This window comes from Gymnoscopelus microlampas (assembly GCF_963454915.1).
Source record: "Gymnoscopelus microlampas genome assembly, chromosome: 22".
Classification (NCBI taxonomy): Eukaryota; Metazoa; Chordata; class Actinopteri; order Myctophiformes; family Myctophidae; genus Gymnoscopelus; species Gymnoscopelus microlampas.
Genome location: NC_139959.1, coordinates 36,326,656 through 36,338,798, shown reverse-complemented (window position 1 = coordinate 36,338,798; position 12,143 = coordinate 36,326,656). Strand labels below are relative to the sequence as shown.

The 12,143-nt window shown below is 42.6% G+C and overlaps 1 protein-coding gene across 1 annotated transcript in view; it reads left to right on the top strand.

Moving 5' to 3' along the window:
- Positions 1-12,143, top strand: part of gpr158a (G protein-coupled receptor 158a) — a gene marked incomplete at both ends in the record, with an annotated part of 115,300 nt that overhangs the window by 2,072 nt on the left and 101,085 nt on the right. The window lies entirely within an intron of this gene.

The window sequence follows — 12,143 nt, the reverse complement described above, 5'->3', positions numbered from 1 at the left end:
GCGTTTTGCTAAATTATGGTTCTATTTATTATAAAATTGACGATAAAGTAGGCTATTCTCTAGGAGGGGCGGGATGATTTGATTGACACGCTACACAACCAATAGCATTCATTCCCCGCCCCCCGCTCTTGATTGACAAGTTACCCAACCAATAATGGTCTGAACTCATTCTGACGCGTATTGAAAGATGGCGGACCTACAGTCTTGCAGCAAAGGCTTCGTTTTCGGTCTGTAGAAAGCAGCGGAGGGGGTTTGTCCATCTCATTTATACAGTCTATGTTTTCAAATAGCCTAGGTATGAAATAGGGCTGAAGTGGTTAATGTATGTTTTATAATATAATAATGTATATCTGAAAAGTAACTAGTAGTAACTCAAGTTTTCAAATAATTGTAGTGGAGTAAAACAATTTGCCTTGAAAATAGGAAATACTCCAGTAAAGTAAAAATCACACCCTGTGTGAAGGTAGCGGCGCCTTTGATACATTTTGTCATCGATATGTGTTTATAATGTGTTTATAGCAATGTGTCACGTGAAGCTTGACCAATCACTCTGTTGACGGGTCTGACCAATCAGAGCGTTGACGGGTCTGACCAATCAGAGCGTTGACGGGTCTGACCAATCAGAGCGTTGACGGTGAACACGGACAAAGTCAGGTATAGAGCAGGAACGGCTAGCGCCGCTAAAAATACCTCAAAATTGTACTTAAGTACAGTACTTGAGTAAATGTACTTTACCTTACACCACTGCTTCTCTCCCTTGTGACAAGGCACCCTGAGAGTCACCCCAGGTGCCAATGATGCCGCTAAAAATAACCTTTATGGGCCAATTAATTTTCCAAAGACGCACATCTCCTTATAAGGAAGTGATGCGTGGCCCTTTCCTTGCTTTCTGTATAGAAAGGGTGCCTTTAGAGTTGCAAAGCAGTATATACATGCCGATTAATAGGTTTAGGACACTCGAAAATAGCCGATCTACAAGCTCACAACGCCTCGCAGCGCGAGACGTTGTGAGCTTGTAGATCTGCTATTCTTGGCTGAAGTTCTCCTGCATGGGAAGCTGGTTAATATAAAATGGTTAATATAAAATATAATATCCTATCACACAAAGATTTGGTGCCCCCCCCCCTCTTGTAGTGACTCTGAGGACCCCCTAGGGGGTCCCGGATTTGTGTTTTATTCATTATTAATAGGCCCACGCCAAACCCACCTGGTGACAGCTTGCACTAGCAGGTGTATAGGCCAGTGGTTCTCAAACGTATTTGTGCCAAGGCCCTCAAATTGATATGTATTTGGCCACGGACCCCCATCTGAAACGGTTTTGTGCCAGGGACCCCCAGATGAGAAGATTTGTGTTAAAACAAATTCAAAATGATTCAAAACTCTTCCAAACATTTTTCAAAGATTAAAAAAAAAAAGCAGATGTACAAGCTCGCAGCGCGGCACAAAGTGACGCACTGTGAGCTTGTATATCTGCTATTTTTGAATATTCAAATTATAAAAAATGGATAAAGTGGTTAAAATGATTGTGACGGTATTAACTAATCATGCTGGGGAGTGGGGACCCCCTGGAACTGGGGCTGGGGGTCCCCGGACCCCACTTTGTGAACCACTGTAATAGGCTATATGCCATGTTTATGGCTGTGGTGCTACATGAGCCTACAGTACAGTATATGCACTAGAATAGTCAAGTGTTGAGACTCCATAGGATTGTGAGCGACATCTTGTCAATGAATTTTTAATCCATGATCTCTAGTTGTGTGCAGTAGGCGTTCAATGAATGTTTAATTGATACACTGGAGGTTACAGCACATGAGCTCAGGAGGTGGCCTATGGATTGCAAAAGAGGGATTATGCTGCAATGAATAAGCCCTTACTATTGTTCTGACAGGAGTCAGGACAACTCATGAAGGATAGATATTTTTATTCAATATAAAATGAGTAATATATTTATTATGGTTTGAGCAATGAATTGGATCTGCTTTTAGGTACTCTGATAAAATGCATCTCCCAACCAGTGTTGCCAGATTCTGTGAGAGAAACAAGCAACCAGGTCTAGGAAAACCAGCCCAAAAGAAGCGACTATGGGTCGCATGAACACTTTAACATATACATCAGCTATTTGAAAATAGCAGATCTACAAGCTTACAACGCGTCGCGATGCGACACGTTGTGAGCTTGTAGATTGGCTATTTTCAAATACAATCTTGCGGGGAAATTATAATAAGCAGATCTGGCAACCGTGATCCCAACCATAGGGACTCCGGATCCCCCGTACATAACCAGCAGATCCAAAACGACAGGTGGGAGCTGGGGTGGTGAGGGAGAGGGTGAGCAGCAATTATTTAGCAAGAGACAGCAGTCGTGAGAGCAGCAGCATCAGCAGCATGAGCAGCAGCAAAAAGCAAGCAGGGATGAGTAGTGCAAACTTCTAGTTTACCCCGATCGCATCTGTGTCACTTCTTGATTTGAGCTAAAAAACATTATTTTACACTTTGGCTATTCAAAAATAGCAGATCTGCAAGCTCGTAGCGCGGCACCGAGTGCCGCGCTACGAGCTTGTATATCTGCTATTTTTGAAAAATCAAGAAAATGTGTGCAAATCTTTGAATATTTATTTTTTAAAGGAAACATTTTTCAATCTTTGCTTCAGGGGGTCCCTGGAACAAAATATTTTGATATGGGGGTCAGCGGCCAAATACATATAAGTTTGGGGGTCCTTGACATGAAAAAGTTTGAGAACCACTGACATAGTAACATAAGTTTTATCCAAAAAAGGATTTAGAAGACATTATTTTATTTTTTGTAGAATCGCCTCAGGTCTTAATGGGTTAAATAGTGAGGTTCTGAGAATGAAATCAGTGTGTGATGATTGGATGGGTGGATGTGAACGTGGAGCTGAGGCGGTCCAATCGTTGGCCCCGCCCCTGATCTCCCTGACAGAGTCTGTGCCAAGTGCGACGTTCATTTGTCATTGGCCTGTTCAGATAGCTTTAGTTTAGTAGAGTACAGTACAGGCTACACATTCTGCCTTTCAGAAGTGAGATATAGCCTACTATAGGATATCATACATCATCAGTGGCTCTCAAACTTTTTCATGTCAAAGACCCCCAAATTGACACTTATTAGCCCACGGACCCCCATTTGAAAAGATATGCCAGGGACCCCCATAAGAGAAGATTTTTACAGCTCTAGCAGTGATTTTCAACCTAATTAATTTCAAGGGCCCCCAGTTTGACATGCATTAGGCTACGGACCCCCATTTCTATCTCTTCAACCCCAATTTATGTTGTAAAATCAATGTTAATTTAACTCTCAGAGTTACAGACCCATTAGGGTCCATTTGGTTCCTAACTATCTATCATTTAGCTGGGGACCCCCTGGAACTCCCTCAAGGACCCCTGGGGGTCCCCGGACCCCACTTTGAGAACCAATGTCCTACATGGTCAGTGTAGCTACCAAATCCTTTTTCGTTTCGAAACGAAAATGGAAAAAGCGTAGCACTTGATCTATATAGCCTTGACGACCATGCAAACTTATGCAAAGGTTAAAATAGCATGCTATTTAGGCAGATGCCAGGTTCATTGTTGACCTGGTATATAGTTTCTATAGTTTCAATGTACATATGTTTTTTGAGTGGTGCCAACCACTCCTACATTTGACACTGTCCGTGTGTCCGTATGTCCGTCCGTCCGTCCGTCCGTCCGTATGTCCATCCGTCCGTATGTCCGTCCGTCCGTATGTCCGTCCGTATGTTTGAGCACGGCTGATTGGTCAAGCTTCACGTGACACATGACAATATGTTGTCACGTGTCACGTGACAACATATTATTGCTGATTGCAACACAAGGATGCAACCAGTTACACTTTCAAAGGCACCACTCTCTTCACACTGGGTGTGATTTTTAGCGGCGCTAGCCACGGATCCTGCTCTATACCTGACTTTGTCCGTGTCCGTCAACGTTCTGATTGGTCAGGTCCGGCAACGTTCTGATTGGTCAGGTCCGTCAACGATCTGATTGGTCAGGTCCGTCAACGTTCTGATTGGTCAGGTGCGTCAACAAAGTGATTGGTCAAGCTTCACATGACACGTGGCTATAAGCACATTATAAACACATATCGATGACAAAATGTATCGAAGGCGCCGCTACCTTCACACAGGGTGTGATTTTTTTATAGTACATTGTTTAGACTGATGCTGGGTTCTTGGTTTACCTGTGAGAGGCACTACTACACTGTCTCTCTGTTTGTGTTTATTAGCGGTGCCAACCGCTCTACGCTTGACTCTGTCCGTATGAGCGTCCGTCCGTCCGTCCGTCCGTCCGTATGTTATGAGCACGGGATGAGCACGGCAAAGAAGCAACACATACAAACACACGCACACGCACACACACACACACACACACACACACACACACACACACACACACACACACACACACACACACACACACACACACACACACACACACGGACTTGGAGATTGCCTATGCCATCTCTCCTCTCATTGGCCACACGTGCCACTGGTTATCAAAGAGGGGTCCAGGGACCCCCAGCGTATGTTATGTCCGTCCGTCCGTATGAGCACGGGATGAGCACGGGATTTTAAACAGCTATAACTCCAGTTTGCAGCATGCCACCAAGTCCAAATTTGGTATGTGGACTTAGACCACCAATAGGGACGAGCATGAATTGCTGAAGCCCCGCCCCCTCTCTCTTCCCATTGGCTGGCCTTTAAACAGCCATAACTCAAGTTCGCAGCATGCTACGGAGTACAAATTTTGTACATGGACTAAAACCACCAATAGGGACGAACTGTAATTAGTTAAGCCCCGCCCCCTCTGTCTGCCCATTGGCTGGGCTTTAAACAGCCATCATTCCAGTTTGCAGCATGCTACCAAGTACAAATTTGGTAAGTGGACTCAGACCACCAATAGGGACGAACTGAAATGAGTTAGGGCCCGCCCCAAAGGCACCGCTTCCTTCACATAGGGTGTGATTTTTTTAAACTTATTGTAAGTCTCTCTGCATAAGAGAGCGTCTTCTAAAATGTAAATTCTAAATCTAAATTATAAAGTGTTTTGTCACGTGTAATTCTACAGCAGCTCCTGGTAATCACAGTGTAGGCCTATACAACATGTGGGCATAACATAAGTTTGCTTCAGTGCCTTCCTTCTTCTATACCAGGGGTCTTCAACGTTTTCAGGCCAAGGACCCCCTAGCTGAGAGAGAGATGAAGCAGGGACCCCCTCTATATTGTATAAAATTGTGTTTCAGATAATCTTTCGCTGCTCTTTTTTCCCTCTACACACCTATAACTCTTTGCCAAAAATAGCCGATCTACAAGCTCACAACGCCTCGCGGCGTTGTGAGCTTGTAGATCGGCTATTTTTGGCTAAAGTTCTCCTCAGAAAAGGGATACTAGGGTTCAAGTGGTTAATGTAAAAAAAAAAAAAAATCATATCACACAAAGATTTGGGAGACACCCTGTAGTAACTCCGAGGACCCCCTAGGGGTCCCGGACCCCCTGTTGAAGACCCCTGGTCTATACAGAGCAGTCTCCACTCCTCAGATGAATTTGGCTTGAGGCACGGTGGAACCTCTTTGATCATTACATAGTGGCATGGCTGCCATACAAGTAGCCTATACACTGCTTCCTGTGCCTATAAGCATGAAAACAGATAGGAACAGAGGAAATAGAGGGAAACATTGACTATTACAGCCGCTTCAGACATCAGTCTGTCTCTGTCTCCCCTCCAGATACAATCAATATGATAATGACCAGTGGTGTAACTAAGTACATTTACTCAAGGCCTACTACACTAAAGTACAATTTTGAGTTATCTTTTACTTTACTGGAGTATTTCCAATTTTCAGTACTTTTACTTCTACTACATCTCAGAGGCAAATATTATACTTTTACTCCACTACAATTATTTGAAAACTTTAGTTAGGCTACTAGTTACTTTGTAGATTTGGATTATTGAAACATGCATTAACCATTTCAGCCCTGTATACATTTCGACCATTTGAAAATAGCCGATCTACAAGCTCACAATGCGACGCATTGTGAGCTTGTAGATCTGCTATTTTCCAAAGATTTGTATACATTTCATACATTTGAAAACGTGTGAAATGGGACATTCTGCGTAATGAGTACTTTCTACTTTTGGTACTTTAAGCACATTTTGATACCAACACTTTTGTACTTTTACTCAAGTAAATTTTTAATTTTGGACTTTTACTTCTAACAGAGTATTTCTGCAGTACATTGCAGTATTGATACTTTTACTTAAGTAAAACATTTCAGTACTGTTCCTGTGCCTATAAGCATGTAGACGGATGAGAAGGAGAGGAAATAGAGCGAAACGTTAGCTAATACAGCCGCTTCAGACATCAGTCTGTCTCTGTCTCCCCTCCAGATACAATCAATATGATAATGAATTAATAATGAAAGATGTAGAACAACAGCTCTGCAAAGGGCCATCTTGATTCTAAGCTTATTAACCATGTTGAACCCGGTGTCCCTATTTTGGGGAAATGTACATTTTCTTTCTTTTTAAATGAAAGATTTCCGAAGCGTTAATAATATTCACTTTCACAGCCGGCCTGGGTTTGAATCTGTCCCGAGGGACTTTGCTGTATGTCCCTTCCCCATCTCTCTCTCTCATCTCCCATTTCCTGGCTCTCTACACTGTTGCTATCAGATAAAGCCTTTAAAATGCCCCAAAATAATTTGAATTGAAATAGTGAACATAGCAGATCAACAAGCTCACAAAGCATTGCGTTTTTGTACATCAGCTATTTTCCACAGCGCAACACCGTCATACGACAAAGTATAAAATAGGCTTTATTACGTAAGTGGTTAATGGTTCAGTTACTTCATGTTAAGACTGATGATATTGCCCCGTTCCTTCACGAAAAAGGTTTGCAGTTAAGTATCAGTATGACTGTCAGTGGTCGAAAGTAACTAAGTACAATTTACTGAATTTTTACTTTACTGGAGCATTTCCAATTTTCAATACTTTTACTTCTACTCCACTATATCTCAGAGGCAAATATTGTACTTTTACTCCACTACAATTATTTGAAAACTTTAGTTACTTGTTACTTTGCAGATATAAATTATTATATTATAAAACATACATTAACCACTTTAGCCCTATTTTATAGGCTATTTGAAAATAGCCGATCTACAAGGTCTCAGCTGTGAGCTTGTAGATCTGCTATTTTCAAACATTTTAGTACTTTCACTTTTTGGTACTTTAAGCAATTATTTTGATGCCAATACTTTTGTACTTTTACTCAAGTAACATTTTGAACACAGGCCTTTTAGTTGTAACAGAGTATTTGCTATATTGTGGTATTGCTACTTTTACTTAAGTAAAAATATCTTAAGTACATCTTCCACCACTGATGTCTGTAAAAGTACAGTAATTGCTGTCATCTTAATTGATTGAGTGACGTCGGTCACACACACGGCTCCTGTGTGTTTGCTGAGTAGACCGGGAGGCTTAACAAGGCAGCAGTATGTGTCTCTCTTCATGTTGCTGGTGGTGGTTGCTGCAGGGCTGGTAGGAACATGTGTTTTCTGCTGGATCGACCTGTTTCGGTGGAGGTGCAAGAAATCCCACACACACACACACACACACACACACACACACTTTACCCTGCTCTCTCTCTCTCTCTCTCTGTGTCTCTGTCTCTCTCTCTCTCTCTCTCTCTCTCGCGCTCTCTCTCCTCAGACGCACTGGGGAGAGTCACAGGGGAGACAGCTTAGACAACCAGGCCTCAAACCATGTGTGTAGCAGCACTGGAGTGTTTGTGTGTCTGTTAACTCATTAAGGCCAGGAACGCATACTGTACTGTGTCATTTTAAGATTTCTTTGGCTATTCAAAAATAGCAGATCTACAAGCTCGTAGTGCGGCACCGTGCGGGTCCACGGACAAAATACATATCATTTTAGGGGTCCTTGACATGAAAAAGGTTTTAGAACGACTGATATTATAGCAACATAAGTTTAAAAAGGATTTAGAAGGCATTTGTAGAATCCCCCAGAAGATTTGAGTTAAAAATGTTCGCTTAAAAAAAATTGCATACATTTTCACGATTAAAAAAAAATAGCAGATCTACAAGCTCATAGCGCGGCACCGAGTGCCGCGCTATGAGCTTGTAGATCTGCTATTTTTGAATAGCCAAATAAATCTAAAATGACACAGAGCGTCACGGTCTTAATGGGTTGAGACAGAAAGATAGATAGATAGATAGAGAGCCAGTGTATGGGAGTGCAGCTTGTTCCTCTGTATATGTGTGAGTGTGGTGCGTGTGAGTGTGTGTGTGTGTGTGTGTGTGTGTGTGTGTGTGTGTGTGTGTGTGTGTGTGTGTGTGTGTGTGTGTGTGTGTGAGTGTGTGTGTGTGTGTGTGTGTGTGTGTGTGTGTGTGTGTGTGTGTGTGTGTGTGTGGGGGGGGGGGGGGATGACACATCTAAACATTCTTCAAGAGGATAGGTGCGGCAGACAGTCCTAATTGGCAAATCACTCGAGCTTCAACATTGACACACACCCACACACACTCGTAAACACTGACGGCACGGACATAAACACATACGCACACACACGCACACGCACACGCACGCGCGCGCACACACACACACACACACACACACACACACACACACACACACACACACACACACACACACACACACACACACACACACACACACACACACACACACACACACACACGCGCGCGCACACGCACGCACAGACCTGCTGGAGCAGCATGTGTAGTTCAAACTCAGATCCCACACACACAAACATCACACACACCATATAATTGCTTGGCGTCTGATAACTCGGGGAGTCACAGAAGCAAATAAAAAAGGCAAACTAATTAACAGCCTCTAAAAAAAGTAGCCCACGTGCAAACATGAAATATACGCGCGCGCGCGCGTGTGTGTGTGTGTGTGTGTGTGATATCTCCTCCATGGCCAAATGGTATCTAATTAGTTGGCAGAATTGTGTCTCATTTCAGCTTGGCTGAACTTCCTCCTCAGTAGTCGGTCTGGTTTTGTGGACAGCCTGCCTGCCTGTCGGTCTGTCGGTCTGTCGGTCAGTCTGCCTGTCTGCCTGCCTGCCTGCCTGCCTGCCTGCCATGCAGTGGAGGAAAGTAACTAAGTACATTTACTCAAGTACTGTACTTAAGTATAATTTTGAGGTACTTTTACTTTACTGGAGTATTTCCAATTTTCTATACTCTTACTTCTACTCCACTACACCTCAGAGGCAAATATTGTACTTTAACTCCACTACAATTATTCGAAAACTTTAGTTACTAGTTACTTTGCAGATATAAATTATTACATTATAAAACATATATTAACCACTTCAGCCCTATTTTATTCATAGGCTGTTTGAAAATAGCAGATCTACAAGCTCACAACGCATCGCGACGCGTTGTGAGCTTGTAGATCTGCTATTTTCAAACATTTTAGTACTTTTACTTTTGGTACTTTAAGTACATTTTGATACCAATACTTTTATACTTTTACTCAAGTACATTTTTAATTCTAGACTTTTACTATAACAAAGTATTTTTATATTGCATTATTGATACTTTTACTGAAGTAAAGAATTTGAGTATTTTTTCCACCACTGCCTGCCTGGCCTGTCTGTCTGTCTGTCTGTCTGTCTGTCTGTCTGTCTGTCTGTCTGTCTGTCTGTCTGTCTGTCTGTCTGCCTGCCATGGGGCTGCCAGGGGGAACCTACACTTCACTGTATGTGTGTGAGTGGGAGCTCCAGGGAGACGCCACCAGCATGAGCATCTGCTTAGAGATGGACACCGTCCAAAATAACAGAGAGAGAAGGAAACCCCACAAAGCTCCGGGCTAAACGCTGTAATATGCTGCTGAGCTGAGATGAAAAGAGGACAGGGAGAGAGAGAGGAAAAAAAGGAAAAGGTTGTTGGTGTTTAAACACAAACTGTATGAGATTAGAGGTGTAGAGCCTATTAATACAGCAGGACACTTTATCTGGTTCCCACTGAGCATTTTTCGGGCTATTAGACGTCTAAAATATGTCTAAAGGCTAGGCTAAAACCAGGTTATAGCTGGTCTAAAAGTGAACGTTTTTTCAACGTCTATTCTTAGCCTAGACGTTGATTAGCTGTTTTGTAAGCGTCTATATATATAGACCGTTTATATTACAGCCATTGAAATGACGTCTATAATATAGACGTCTATACAATCCTGGTCGCTATACCGCCTCTCCCATGACAGCCGGGGTGCCTGATGGAGGGGAAGGGAACTGGTTGGAATAACGTGTTCCTTCCACGCCCTACGTCCTACCGGGGAAACTCCCCCCTGTCAGGTGATAAGAAGGTCAGTTGGCTCTCATGCATTGAAGGAGGCATGAGCTCGGCCCTGGGCTCCCTAGGCTGTGAGGGGAGTGTAGCGCCCATGATCACTTAAAAAATTGGCACCGGGTGAAAAAAAAAGGTTACAAAATCGTGGGATAAAAAATACGTCTGGGCTAAGCCTAGACGTTGAAAAAACGTTCACCAGTTATAACCCGGTTTTAGCCGGAGGTCTAATAGCCGACTATGGCTCACTGGGTTATAGAACAAGGTCTGACCTTTATTAGGCCTGTCACAATTATTACATATTAGCCTAATCGCAATTACTTGAGATAATCAATAATTATTTACCATAATCGTCAACTTAACCCGTTAAGACCTGGAACTGTGTCATTTTTAGATTTGAGCTAAAAAGCATTATTTTACACTTTGGGCTATTCAAAAATAGCAGATCTACAAGCTCGTAGCGCGGCACCGAGTGCCGCGATACGAGCTTGTAGATCTGCTATTTTTGAAAAATCGTGAAAATGTGTGCAAATCTTTGAATATATATATATATTTAAAGCGAACATCTTTAACTCAAATCTTGCTTCTGGGGGTCCCTGGAACAAAATATTTTGATGGGGGTCCGCAGCCAAATACATATCATTTTGGGGGTCCTTGACATGAAAAAGATTGAGCACCACTGATATAGAAACATACGCTTTTCAGAATACTGTTGAGATTTAGGAGAGAATCGGCTTCAGGTCTCAATGGGTTAAATAATAGTTTACTGAATGTGTGCCGAGACAAAGCACTGAGGTTTTACCATACTATTTTACCTGAAGTCTGACCTGAAGTGTGAGCGATCGAGGGGTTAAAGCCAGCCAGCCATCTCCGAGGAGGTGCTTACTCCTCTCTCTCTCCTCCTCATTGACGTCACAGGGACACCGCTGCTCAGTGAGGTGGCACATCGATACTAGCCCGCCTTCAGACAGTAAATGTCAACATTATAAGAATGCCAAGTGCCTGGTGCTCCTCTGTGTGCCGTACTGTCAGCCCATATCATCATCATCATCACAATGATGAGCATATCGTTGCTGTCAGGGGGGAGAAAAACAACTCCTGTATTCTAACTATTTGTGTTTTTTGAGTGGTGCCGAAGGCAACCACTCCTATACGTGGCTTTGTCTGTGTGTCCGTATGTATGTATGTATGTATGTCTGTATGTCCGTGTGTCCACCAAGCTAACATTGGTCAAGCATCACGTGACACGTGACAATATGTTGAAAGGGTGTGCTTCGATTGGCTAGCGAGACGCATGACGAAATAGAGCCCTATAAATAGGTGTGTCACTTTGAAACATTGTTTACATGTTTCAAAGTGACATCAGTGCCATCAGCCAAGCTAACATTGGACATGTTAGCTTGGCTGATTGAACATGTTAGCCAAGCTAAGCAAGGCACCACTCACTTCACACATGGGTGTGATTTTTTTTATTTTAGTTTGGTTAATAACAGACTAATTAGTCTGTTAAGAGGGGAGGCTAAATTACACTCCACGTGGTGTAAAGTAACTAAGCACATTTACTCAAGTACTGTACTTGAGTAACATTTTTAGGTACTTTTACTTTACTGGAGTATTTCCAATTGTCTATACTTTTACTTCTACTCCACTACATCTCAGAGGCAAATATTGCACTTTTACTCCACTACAATTATTTGAAAACTTTATTTACTAGTTACTTCACAGATATAAATTATTACATTATAAAACATACATTAACCACGTTTTAGCCCTATTCTATACC